Raw genomic sequence first — 12,869 nt, 5'->3', positions numbered from 1 at the left:
AAAATAAATATATTATGTCGTCACAGTAAACCTTTGTCAACCACACTTGTAATCTCATCAGTAAAAAAGTATCCAGTCCTCTTTCTAACCCTGTGCAATGTTGTGCATGTCCGGGGGCGTGGGGGGGTGGGAGGACAGTGTGGTGTAGGGGGGGGGGGTGCCAAGTGTGGGCACAGGAGGAGGTGGGCCGGCGTATGGGGCAGTAGGCTGGAAGATACTGTGGGTAAAGTCGAGGGGAGGAAGGGGGCATTGGTGGCGGGATGAATGGGGTGGGACTGGGGGAAGTGAGGGGAGGGGCATAGGGCGGGGTGGGGGGTAGGGCTGGGGGGCAGATGCATTGGCGGGGTGGGAGCAGGGGAGGAGCAGTGGGGGGGCAGCCTGCACTGAGCCGAGCGGGGGAGGACCCCTTACCGAGCTCGCTCTCTCTCCCACCCCTCGCAGGGAGGGCGGCTCACGGGACTACAAGTCCCAGGCTGCCGCGCGGCGTGCGCTCTGCGCACGCGCACTAGGCCCGAGCCCCTGCGTGCGGTGCTGCTGGCTCTTGGCAGGTGGCAGCTCGGCCGTTAAACCGGAGCCGCGCGAAGCAGCCCCGCCCCCGTGCGTCGCGGGCCGCGCCGGCCCGGCAGGTAGAGTGGGGGCGGGGCTGGGAGGAGCTGGTGCCCGCTGGGTGTGAGCGCTGAGGGAGAAGGGTGTCGGGCGGGCGGGGAGCCGGTCCCCTGTGTGTGTCTGTGTGGGAGCCAGTGCCCTGTGTGGGGGGGCAGGCGGGGAGCCACTGCCCTGTGGGGAGGGGCGGGCGGGGAGCCAGTTCCCTGGGGGGGGGCAGGTGCCCTGGGGGGGGGGGCGGGCGGGGAGCCAGTGCCCTGGGGGGGGGCAGGTGCCCGGGGGGGGGGCGGGCGGGGGAGCCAGTGCCCTGGGGGGGGCGGGCGGGGAGCCAGTGCCCGGGGGGGGGCAGGTGCCCTGGGGGGGGCGGGCGGGGAGCCAGTGCCCGGGGGGGGAAGGTGCCCTGGGGGGGGCGGGCGGGGGAGCCAGTGCCCGGGGAGGGGGCAGGTGCCCTGGGGGGGGGGGTGGGCGGGGAGCCAGTGCCCGGGGAGGGGGCAGGTGCCCTGGGGGGGGCGGGCGGGGAGCCAGTGCCCGGGGAGGGGGCAGGTGCCCTGGGGGGGGGCGGGCGGGGAGCCAGTGCCCGGGGAGGGGGGCAGGTGCCCTGGGGGGGGCGGGCGGGGAGCCAGTGCCCGGGGAGGGGGGCAGGTGCCCTGGGGGGGGCGGGCGGGGAGCCAGTGCCCGGGGGAGGGGGCAGGTGCCCTGGGGGGGGCGGGCGGGGAGCCAGTGCCCGGGGAGGGGGCAGGTGCCCTGGGGGGGGCGGGGCGGGGAGCCAGTGCCCGGGGAGGGGGCAGGTGCCCTGGGGGGGGGCGGGCGGGGAGCCAGTGCCCGGGGAGGGGGCAGGTGCCCTGGGGGGGGGGCGGGCGGGGAGCCAGTGCCCGGGGAGGGGGCAGGTGCCCTGGGGGGGGGCGGGCGGGCGGGGGAGCCAGTGCCCCTGGGGGGGGGGCAGGTGCCCTGTCGGGGGTGGGGAGCCGGTGCCCTGCGTGGGGCGGGTGGCCCTTGGGGGGATTGGGGTGGAGAGCTGGTGCCTTGCTGCAGGAGAGGGGCAGGCAGAGAGCCGGTTCCTCTGTGCCATGTGTCTGCTGCATTGCAATTCGGAGCAGAGCAAGTGTCTGTGTGGTGCCAGGCAGGCTGGATTGCTCTGGAGCAGCTTTCATTCTCCATTCTGATGTAGCTTGTCACTGGGCTCTTGGTGATGGCAGCAAACATTGGTATGCCTGGCCTTGGGGCATGGTAATGGCTGGTGGGTGTGTGGCAGGGAATGGTGAGCTTGTCCGGTGGGCAGTAGGAGCTGGTCTGGGGAAGTGGCTCATCTCATACGTGGTATCTAACCTGAGAAGGGCCTATAGAGGTCTGGGTTGGAAAATTAAACACAAGTCTATGTAAATGATGCCCATAGGGAGTGACTTATTTTCAAAAGCCCCTAAGTGATTGTGTTTAGTTTCAGGGTCTTGTGCTCCTTGGTCACTTGGGTATTTCTGAAAATTGCGTCCTTAGTTACTAGAATGGATAAACCTCTCTCTCCAGTTCGTGGGTTTTACTTATTTGATGACCCTCTGTAGGGTAAAGGTGTGGCCTGGGGTTTTGTTTCTTGAAAATGAAAGAATCCAATTTGACTTCCATGGCTGGCTTCAGCAAGTGCCCAGACCCTCTGACTTCGTCTTTCCTGTTGGTTTCAGAGGGAAAATCGTCCCACTTCTGAAATCCATGGCTGTGATGATGACACTGGTGTTTCTGATGGAGACATTCAAAATGCCTGTAACTCATGGGGATCGGCCTTTCATTTCAGTTTCTGTTACCAAGGTTTGTTCTTCACTTCCCCTCGGTCAGTATTTATCTCCTGGATCATAAATTCTTAATATGTGCCTCAGTGGAGGTCAGTGTCTCCTCACTGTGTGCCCTGTCCTGAAATGAGAAGTGCATGTGCCTTGGCAAATGGATTGAAAGGTCTTCTGATTGGTGCTTATGGAAGCTCTTTTGAACGGTTTGTAACAAAACTTGGTGGACCCCAGTAGCTGGGCCTCTTGTAGGAACAGGACTTGGGGGGTGGAGCAAGGTGTTACCTTCCTCTTCCCTAATGGAAAACACACATTGCTGCCACACCGGGACATAATGTTCCTCTTCACCCCTTCTAGTGGAGCTTTATCTGAAAGGGCAGAGCCAAGAAATGACTATTTAACTTGAATTTCTGTTCTTAGAATCGTAGGGTTAGAAAGGACTGCCAGGGTCATCTACTCTAGTCTAGCCCCCTGCCAAGGTGCTGGAGTTGTTGTGTCTAAACCATCCAAGACAGATGGCTCCAGCCTCCTTTTGAAAATCTCCAGGGATGGAGCTTCCACAATCTCCCTAGGCAGTCTGTTCTTACAGTTAGTGTCTCCTGAGATTTAATCTAAATCTGTTTGAACCCATTGCTTCTTGTCTTGCCCTCTGTGGCAAGAGAGAACAGCTTTTCTCCATCTTTTTTTTTTTTTCCCCCCGTGGCAGCCTTTCAAGTATTTCATGTCTCCCCCTTAATCTCCTCTCTTCCAAACTAAACATCTTTCTTCATCTTTGATGGCTCCCACTTTCAGAGGCATCCAGAAGGGGTCCTCAGTCTGTCCTTACACAGACATCTCATAGACAAGGTAGTATATGTCATAGGCTCCTAGCAGGTTGCTTGTTCCTGGCAATGTGGATTGAATCTCAAGAAACAAATGTGGGCTGAATCTCAGGAAAGACTTCTGGAGAGTGAGGGCTGTTCTACACTACAGCTGTAAATCGACCTAAGTTACATAACTGAAGTTGATGTAACTTAGGTCGACTTACACACAGCATGGTGTAGACACCGCTGTATGGGAGATGCTGTCCCGCTGACTTACCTTACTCTTCTCGAGGAGCTGGAGTACTGGAGTTGATGGGAGAGCACTCTGCCATTGACTTAGTGGGTCTTCACCTGATCTGCTAAATCGACACCACTGCATCGGTTGCAGAAGTGCCGATCTAGCCGTAAGTATAGACAAGTCTGAGATGTATCTGACTGGAGAACAGTCTCCTAAGGAAAGTGGAGGTAACCCCATCACTTAAAACTAGGACTAAGTACATACTTCCATAGGGACCGGTCCTGCACTGGCCCCCATGGGGTGGACTGACATAAGGCTTATATGGAAAACCCCATGAACGTCTGAGTCTAGCCTTCTCAGAATAGCTTCCTGAGCTTGTGTGGCAGATGTATTAGTCACCATGCAGGGAGGTTGTGGGGGTTTCTCTTCATGGCAGGGCCTACCCAATGCTGAGGGATTTACTTTCCACTCTAAAAGCACATGGTTGCTGCTATCTTGCAGAAAGACCCCACTCTGACCTTTGGCCTCTGCCAGGCTACTGATAGAAAACTTTCTGCAAAGACTCTGTGGTAGCTGATAATTTCAGGTCTCTTTCCAGGTGATAGTCCAGCATTTGCACTAATAACATTCTAGTGTAATCAGTTTGTTTATAGGAACAACAGATCACAACAACTGAATTGCATTCCACCCTTCCTCTAATTTCCTATATTTTCTAGCTCCTGAAACACCTCCCCTTCTAGAAATATTCAGCATCCCAATAAAGTTAATATCAGTGGTTAAAGATACACATGTATCACATAAAGGTTATGTTTAAATGGCTTGGTGGTGAGGGGGAAGGGAAAGGGTGGTGATTAAAATAAAATAAAATGTATGGTCGATATACAATGTGCTGCTAAATGTTGTTAGGTATAAGTATGTACCTTATTATGATCAGACACTCATTGAAATGTTTTAGTGTCAGTGACCTGAAACATCAAATAAAATCGCCCCCCACCTCCACAAAAAACTCAATTCTGATGAATCCCGAGGGATTAAGTGCAACCTCCCCTGCTCCCCACCTCACTGTTGCCCGGATGTCTTCACTGGGGTTCTGTGATTAATTTTTCCAGTTGGATCCTCTCGCTCAGGCTGAGTGGGGAAGCCCCCGCAGCGAGACCTAGTGATCCTGTTTCTCTATATGTTGCTAAGTATTAGTTGTGTGTAGGGGAGTGAGTTATAATTATGGATTTAGTGAGGTTTTGGGAGGTGAATGGGGTGCACTGAGATTGAACAGGTGTTTGGCAAACCCTCACTTCCAGTCACTCTGGTTAGACATGTCTTTGGTTTGAGAGAGGTGGTTTTTTTCCTCCAGAGCAGTTCAGTTGCCTTGTGTGGTATCATGATTTCTGTTTATAGCAGGTTTCTTTGGGAGTCCTGAGTATCTTATGCATGTCACAGCTGCCCTCAGAGATTCCCTGAGAGCTCTGAACAAACAGCAAATAAGACTTCATGGAGTATCCTGGGAATCTGGGGGAGGGGACTTATGTCCTCTATGTGGTAACCTCTTCTGATGGTTGCTGGAGATACTGGAAAAGGGAAGGAATTACATAGGGAAGTTTGTAATGAGATGGGCAGAAAAGCTGGGGTGTAGCCTGCATTGTGCAGAAGGTTCAGTATCTGTTCAGGAGGCTGTGGAGATGGCATAATGTCTGTGGTCATTATTCAGGGGATACTGGTATAACTGTAACTTTAGTACTAATCCCGAAAGCACTTCATAACCATTAACTCTCTCAGCCCCCACTCCATGGGGAAGGTCAGTATTGTTCCATTTTATAGAAGGGAAAATGGATGCAGAGAAGAAGGGACGTGCCCAAGGGCTCTCAGGGAATCACTGTCAGAGCTGTGATTTGGAACTCAGCATCTTCAGGCTCCCAGTACTTTGTCCAGATCACAAGATGATGCTGTCTGGAGATACTTGGATGATCTGCCTGCAGAGGGTGTGGCGAGGTGTGTACCCAGTATTAGCTGCTGAAATCTTTCATCCAAGTTGAAGTTAATCCAACTAAAATACTTGTTTTTAAATCTCCTGCTGTCGCTTCTCTAGCCCAGGTAAGGTGACCCAACGGTTATGTGGTGACCTTTGTTGTAGCAACATTTTTAGGCATGCGTTGTGTCTTACAGAGAATAAGGAAATAGTCTCTCCTGAAGATTTGACAATCGGGATGAAGTGTGACATGACATGATACAGGGAGAGAGGACTTCAGGTGGGAGGAAGGGAAGTTTGCATAAAATGGTGAATGAGGCTGCTTGTTTTCCCAGGGTGCGCCTTGTGTGTGTCCTCTGTTTGAGGTCTACTTATGTAGATGTTAAGTTGGTGTGAGAGAGTGACTGTGCTGCAGAGACTGGGGAAGAACTAGGTTTTTGGGGAGAGGGAATTTGTGTGATGTGGAAAGTTGGGAGACATTCTAGGCATAAGGGATCCTGGAAGAAATTGCAGATGCATTTGTGGGACAAAGCAAAGAAAGAAGCATCATGGGAATTGATATTATCTGGCACAAAAGCTAAACAGAATAATGGCAGGAGATGGGAAATGAGATATAAACAGGGGCAGTGCTGATATCTGCCTGAAGGTAAACGTGGGTGAGTTTCTGCTCTCTGAAGTGATGAGCTTCAAGAGGTACCTGGTGTCTTGAACAAGCCTCAAGGCTTGTATTTGTGTTAGCAAATTTAGTGGCTGTTTAGCAGTACCATTGTAACCAAATCTAGTGTAACTGGGTTTGTGCTGAAAAAGCCAGTAAATACACTTATGTAGACACAGCCCCTGTCTTTCCTGCTGCCTTGGAACAAATAGCCAAAGCAGTGCGTAAATGTCAGGAGCGAGTGTAGAAGCTGGATTACTCTGTGGCTGGATCTAACTGTAAGTTGGATGTGCCTGAAATAGAACAGTCTATATGGACTGCTTCAAGCTGGCTGGGGCTATTTTAAGTGCTATTAAACCTTGTGGCTGGCACATCTCGGGACACGGAGTGCTGAGGACTAAGGCAGTAGCACGGTAGGGACTTTCTCTCCTCCAGGCACTTTAACGGAGACAGCCGGTGCAGATTCCCTGCTGCTTGGGGAGTCCTTAGCAGGGTAGGGCTTGGGAAATCCAGACTGCTTCTTGCTGGGTCTTCCCATCTGGTTTGGGGATTAAGGGGGGAAGAGCTGGATCTGTGCAATCAGACAAATCTGAGCACTTGCTAGAAATGGCTTTAGCATCCATTTCCTTGGCGCACAGGTTGGCGAGCCAGCTCAGCAGCATGCTCTCATTCCAGCAATGAAAACATGAAATTTCTTATTTTTGCAAAAAGTGCAGCCATTTTTCTTCACTCCTAATAACACCAGTTTTATAGAGTCAAACTTGAGAACTGGTGCATGGGCTAATTGTGACCAATTTGGTCAAATAGCTATTGCTGTTTCAGAACATACTTTTCTGATATAATTTATAGCTGTAATTGTAGTCCTGTGCAAGGACACACAACTTTGCTAGGCTGTCACAACTTGATTGAGGACTGGCTCTCTGAGTTATGCATATGCTTTAAACAGCTCTATAGTCAGGGATGGTAGAAATAGCTATACACGTTCTGTATTCTAAGGATTAAAGACTCTTATTTTCTACAGAATGTAGCTTTTCTTTGGGGGGGAGGGGAAGCTTGTAACCCTTCTAGTCACAAGTTACTATCTAAATGTTACTGGCTCTCAGGAGTGAGTTGTCCCATTCTTCTCAATGATGAGTATCTAAATACTATCATTTTCTCTGCTGATTGTCCTTAGAGAAACTTCCATTATGGCTGAGTGCCATGCCCACCTGCCACCCTGGCAGTGATGACGGGCTCTTTGCATACTGTCATTGGGCTGCCCCTTGCTACTCTTGCATCAAATAACTAACACTTGTATCCCTTCAGCAATTAAAGTAAAACCTATGTGGCCAGTGTGTCAGCTCCAAAGAGCTTCTGTGGGACAGAAGAAGGATTTTGTGCATTTTCATTAAATACCAGCAGTTCATTCTTACTAATCTTTTATTAACTCTTTTGAATTAATCTCCTTGTCCCTTACAAAGAACTAGGAATATGACCAAGGAGAGCATAAATTACACAGAACATTTTAATTGCCATGCCGAATCAGATCATTGTCACCCTGTGGTAGGACACCACCAGTGGTCAGTGCGAGGAGCTTCAGAGGAAGAGGAAAGGAGTGCTGCAGTAGCAGTTTATGGAATAACCTGCTCATAGGAAAGTATCTGACCTCTTGGCAGTGAGTGACTGGTTTAAGCCCTGATGCTCCAGGGCTGGTATGCCTTCCAAACTTTATCCTTGTTTAATCCTTAGTGTTGTAATTCAGGATAGTCTCATTAGCTATACAAAAGTTAATCCATTTTTGAATCCTCCTAAGCTTTTGGCCTCAGTGATAGCTAGTGGAGCTCACTGCCAGAAAATTAACTTGCACTGTGTGGAAAAGTATTTCCTTTGCTCAGTTTTGAATTTGCAACCTTTTAACTTCACAGTTGTATTAGAGTGGAAGAATAGGGCAAATAGAATAGCCTGATCTACCTTATCTATACCATTAATTTTTCTAGATCTTCTATGTACCTTCTTAGTTGTCTCATCTTTAAAGTAAATAGCTGTCAATATGTCCACGTGGAAGAAGTTTCATACTGCTAATTGTTTTGCTGCCAGTCTCTAACGAAAGATCCCTGAGGAAGTCTGTATACAATTCTGTACATTTTGGAAAATTTATGGGCAGGTGTTTTTGATATACGTCTCCTTAGCCAGGTATTTCCATTGTTCTACCAATAAAATGAAAACCAGCAGGATCTTACTAAAGGGGAAAAGGCAAAATGCCACATTTATTGTGAATACAGAAAGAATCATAGTAAGCAGTTAGTTATAGCTATAACATTCCATTCAATTTCATATTTATTCACTCATTCATTCATACACACACACACGCACAGGTTCTGCAAGGTTGTTATCATAGTTACCAGCCTTAGAGTTGCTCATGCCAAGCCACTGGCCAGGTGGCCTAGACGTGAGGAGGGAGCAGGGTCTTGTCAGATGGTCATCTGATGCTCCTGGAAGTTGGTTTGCAGAATCAGACCCCAAAGTTCTCACTTTCTAGAGTCCATTTTTATAGGAATTTCTTCCTATGCCAGTCTGGGAATTGCTTCATCATGCTGTTGCTGAATCAATCAGCAGATGGCACATTCCTGATGGCTTCGTGCTGCCAGATGTTATCTTGTTCTTTGGTTCTCCCATTCTTGAGGCTGTTGGGTGGATTCCAGTCTGCCCTCCGGGGGTTCTCTCGTTATTTCCACTTCAGGCCTTCTTCAGCTGATGGACACTGGATTCTTAGGCTGACACCTCCCTGATCATTCAGTTATTATCCTCACCAAGCATCCATCCACATACGTCCTCTATCTCTATTTTAATCACAATTGTTAACAGAGCAAGAAGAGTACAGCAAAAGGGCAGGGAGTCTCTGGGTGCTGTTTCTGTTGTTACAGAGTATTGCTTTGAGTCTCTCTCTGTGTGAGTAGTTGTTGTTACAAAGAATTGCTTTGAGAACAGACTCTGTCTTAGAATGAACTAACACAATTAGCAGCTTGCAAGTTTCACACATAGAGGGAGAGAAACAGTACCAAAAACCAAGAGACCTCTTAATTATTAATACCCTGGAATTTAAACTATGGGGAATCGGTCATTTGTGATTTTAATACAGAATTTCTTTAATATGATCCAACACCATAAAGAAACCAAGCATTCATTGCAATGGCATCCAGTCAATGTTTCTCCCTCCCAAAGACAGGGAATCTGTTAAACTGTGGAGTGATGATGGTGTACTGTGTCTAAGCAATTCAAATGACCAAAAAGTGATTCAACCCTAACAAAATATGAAAGAGAAGGTTTAGTGAAAGTTAGAAATTGTGACCTCTTAATGCTCTCTGAAAAATTCTTAACACTTAAAGCTATATGTCTGAGAATTTTTTTTATTAATATTAAGATTGTGAACTTATTCCTTCATGTGAAATATCTTCACAGGAACAGTGGAATATGAATGACTTAGAAAATCTCTTGAAAGGTGGTATAAATATTATTCCTAACTAAAATATTTTAACTAGTAACTTAATACTAGAAACTAAAACTTAGAAATGGAACTTTACCTTGGCCCTTCTTTATTGTAATATTACCCATGAAGTAACAGGTACCTGTGAAGTTTGCTGCTACATGTGCAAACCTATGAGAGGTCAAGTGCCTGCTCCAAACCACTGAATTTGATTCCCATGTGTAGGCTATATGGAGAGGAGAGCCAGTCAGATAAAAGATGGTGAGGGGGATCTGGATGGGAGGCAGCACATGAGAAGTGGGTTTTAAGGAGGCATATGAGGTGAAAGAGGATGCTTGGAGGACAAGAAATAGAAGAGGTTCAAGCGTAAAAGAAGGTAGGGAAGCAGAGAGCAGGTGGAGGAGATCAAGGGAGAAGTAGGTAATGAGAGGAAGGGATGAGGTTATGCCCCACATGGAAGGGGAGGCCAAGCAGTTTGAATACAGTGTGGCAAAAGACAGGCAGCCACTGAGGGATCTAGAAGGGAGTGATGGAGACAGTGGAAGAAAAGGAAGATGGGTTTTGCAACAGCTCTTTGGCTGGCCTGGAGGTGAAGGTGAGAGTGGAGATAATCCCCTGGTTCATTCCTTGCTCTTCATTGTACTTTTATGAATGTTGATTATGCAAATTAGAAGCCATATTGTGTATTGTTAACAGTATAATTGTTTAATCTTCTATGTTGAGGTCTTGAAAAGATCTTGTATTTAATAGAAATGGACATGTAAAGAGGTGAGAGGCTTGAAAATGAATTAATACTTAACCATGATATGTACGCTTGGTTCTGTTTGTAAAGATATAAAGTACAGATAATGTTTCATTGTCATTCATATTGTGTGTTAATAGTTATTATATTTTTGTTACAAACTTAGATGAACACTTTCAAATATGGGTGCCTAAAGTTAGTCACGTAATCCAAATGGCCTGATTTCTTTTCAAAGGTGATGAACACCCAACTCTTATTGACTTTGCTTTGATGTAGGTCTCTACTTTTTAGGGATGTGTTTGAAAACTTTGTCCTGTGTGACTTGAAACTTGCATCAGGATGAGTTAGGGCTTCACATATAAATAGTGTAGGTGGGATTTTCAAAAGCAGTTTGTAGTGGCCTAATTCTACTCCCTGATTGGGTCTGTCTAGGACAGAATCCTCCCAACCACCACCCACTACGCAAACTTTTTTTAAATTCATGTGCCAGAAAATGCAACTGCAATTTGCTGGAATCATCAGTCCTCTAAAAGACTGAAAATGTTCTTCTACTGAAAGCTTCTGTGTCTGCAATAGAACCCACTTTTAAAATGCCATATGTTTCATTATTCAAAAAGGTTCAAAGTGCAACTGTATGTTGAATGATTAACAAACCTGACAAAATATAAAACTTTACAGGCAACAGCAAGACTTGCTATGGCCTTGTAAGGGATAAAGAATTAACAAATGCTGTAGATTGGTGCTTACTGCTTAATATGGCTTTAAGAATCCATTACCAATCAGCTGTGCTTAACAAAACAACAAGCTTTAGGGCTGTGGGTGTATGGAGAACATACTGCGCTGTCAAATGCAGCTCCAGAAGCCATCCTCTTTCTGCCTTTGCTACTGTACAATGTGTCAGGCAGGCTGAGGAGAGTTCAGTAGCTTCACTTGCAGCCTAATATGGTCTCTGTAAGGGCATACTTTTCATATATTCTTGGCTGCAGCACATGTGCTGTAGCAGGCTTGTGTGTCTAGGTTATCTACCCCTCTTGCATTTACCTTACTTTTGAAAGGAAAAAAGGAGAAATCTGTGAGGCGGAGCCTCTTTGCGCAGAAGTATAACTAAGGTCCATCTACCACCACCCCCCCACCCCCCCATTGGCAGCAAGTCTCAGAGCCTGGGTTGGCTGACTTGTGCTGAAGGGCTGAAAATAGCAGTGTAGACATTCGGGCTCAGTCTGGAGCCCAGTCTTTGAAACCTCACTGGGTTTCAAAGCCTGGGCTGCAGCCTGAGTGGGAATGTCTACGCTGCTATCTGGAGCCCCGTTGTGCGAATCCCCCAGTCAGGGGTGGCTCTACCAATTTTGCCACCCCAAGCACCCCAAGTCACCACCGAATTGCCGCTGCCGCAACGGTGGTGGAGCTGCCGCCGAAAGCCGCTGCGGCGGGAAGAGCGGCGGAGCTGCCCCTGAATTGCCACCGCGGGACATGGCCTGCCGCCCCATTCAAAATGCCGCCCCAAGCACCTGCTTGGAAAGCTGGGGCCTGGAGCTGGCCCTGCCCCCAGTGAGTTGACCAGGGCTCTGACTCTCGCCGCCATGGGGGTGTGCTGGGGGTGGGGCGTTAATGTATCTGTACCACAAGATTAAAGTGACAGGTGCTACTCTTCCTTTTTCACTTAACCGTGGCTGTGCTTTTGCACCGAATCCTGCCTGCTCGCATATCCTGGTTTAACTGTAGCAGCTCAGCTCACAGTTGTTTTCTTAAGATTTTGGGCTGTGCGAAAGCATTCGCTGTGCTCTCCCATGAAATTATCACCAGATTACTGAAACCAGAGATGGTTGAGTCTGAGGCTCTCCTTTCTGCAGCACCGGACAGCATGTCTCCGCATAAGTGCAAACACAGACTTTACGCTTTTAATACTTTCAGTGAGGAAGAGTCACATTGTTTAGGAGGCTACCAACTGACTGAGAAGCTTGAAACAGCTGCTTTGGTGATGGGTTCGGGGGGGGGAAGGGGAGCCGAAGAGTTCTTAAAGCAGAAAGTGTGTTCCCCATCCCCATGTACTCGGCTAACTCAGATGGCTCCATTGAGTCTGTTCAACCTGTCCAACCTCAGCCCAGCTCGGATCCAGTTGCAAGGAGAACGTTCCGAAGGTGTTATGAGTACCTCAGGAGAGGAGGTTTACATGTTTGCTGCTAATAAGTGGGTCCCTGCCTTGCATGTCAACCGGGCTATAATATCCAATGGGAGAATTCAGATTTCCATGCTTTTGGAACTTATCTTTTCCCACCTTTCTTATCCTCATCTGAGAGAGATGCAAGAGCCTGCTCCCAGCAGCAGGGAGACATGAGGCTTCCTCTCTTTAGCCAGGCACAAGATGGTTATGGGTGCATGTCCTGCAGCAACTGACCTGTTAAATCCTTGGCTTCTAATAAGGTCAATCCAATTGTGACATGGCTGTCAGTCCCCTAGGAAGTGGGCTAAGCCACTCTCAGCTCTGTGACTGTTGAATGGCTAGACTTGAAATCACCAACTAGTCTAACGGTGACCCTAGCAGTCACCATGACAGCTCCCTGAGGGATGTTCTGTAGCTTTTGTGGGGAGCTTATACAATGGGAGTTGGCTGGTGAGAAGAAAAACTGTTG

General features: G+C 48.4%; 1 protein-coding gene across 4 annotated transcripts in view; it reads left to right on the top strand.

Annotated features, from left to right (window-relative positions):
* Positions 1 to 508: 508 nt before the first annotated feature.
* Positions 509 to 12,869, top strand: part of KLHDC3 (kelch domain containing 3) — a 35,243-nt gene continuing 22,882 nt past the window's right edge. For 2 of the 4 annotated variants that reach the window (XM_077814207.1, XM_077814204.1), the window contains exons 1-2: positions 509 to 626; positions 2,277 to 2,400. The gene's annotated coding sequence lies outside the window, so the exon portion shown is untranslated. Of the gene's footprint in view, positions 627 to 2,276; positions 2,423 to 12,869 lie in introns of all 4 variants that reach the window. The other 2 variants (XM_077814205.1, XM_077814206.1) reach the window with 2 other exon arrangements.

The sequence above is a fragment of the Eretmochelys imbricata genome, chromosome 3, assembly GCF_965152235.1.
Source record: "Eretmochelys imbricata isolate rEreImb1 chromosome 3, rEreImb1.hap1, whole genome shotgun sequence".
Classification (NCBI taxonomy): Eukaryota; Metazoa; Chordata; order Testudines; family Cheloniidae; genus Eretmochelys; species Eretmochelys imbricata.
This window is presented reverse-complemented; position numbering and strand designations above follow the sequence as displayed.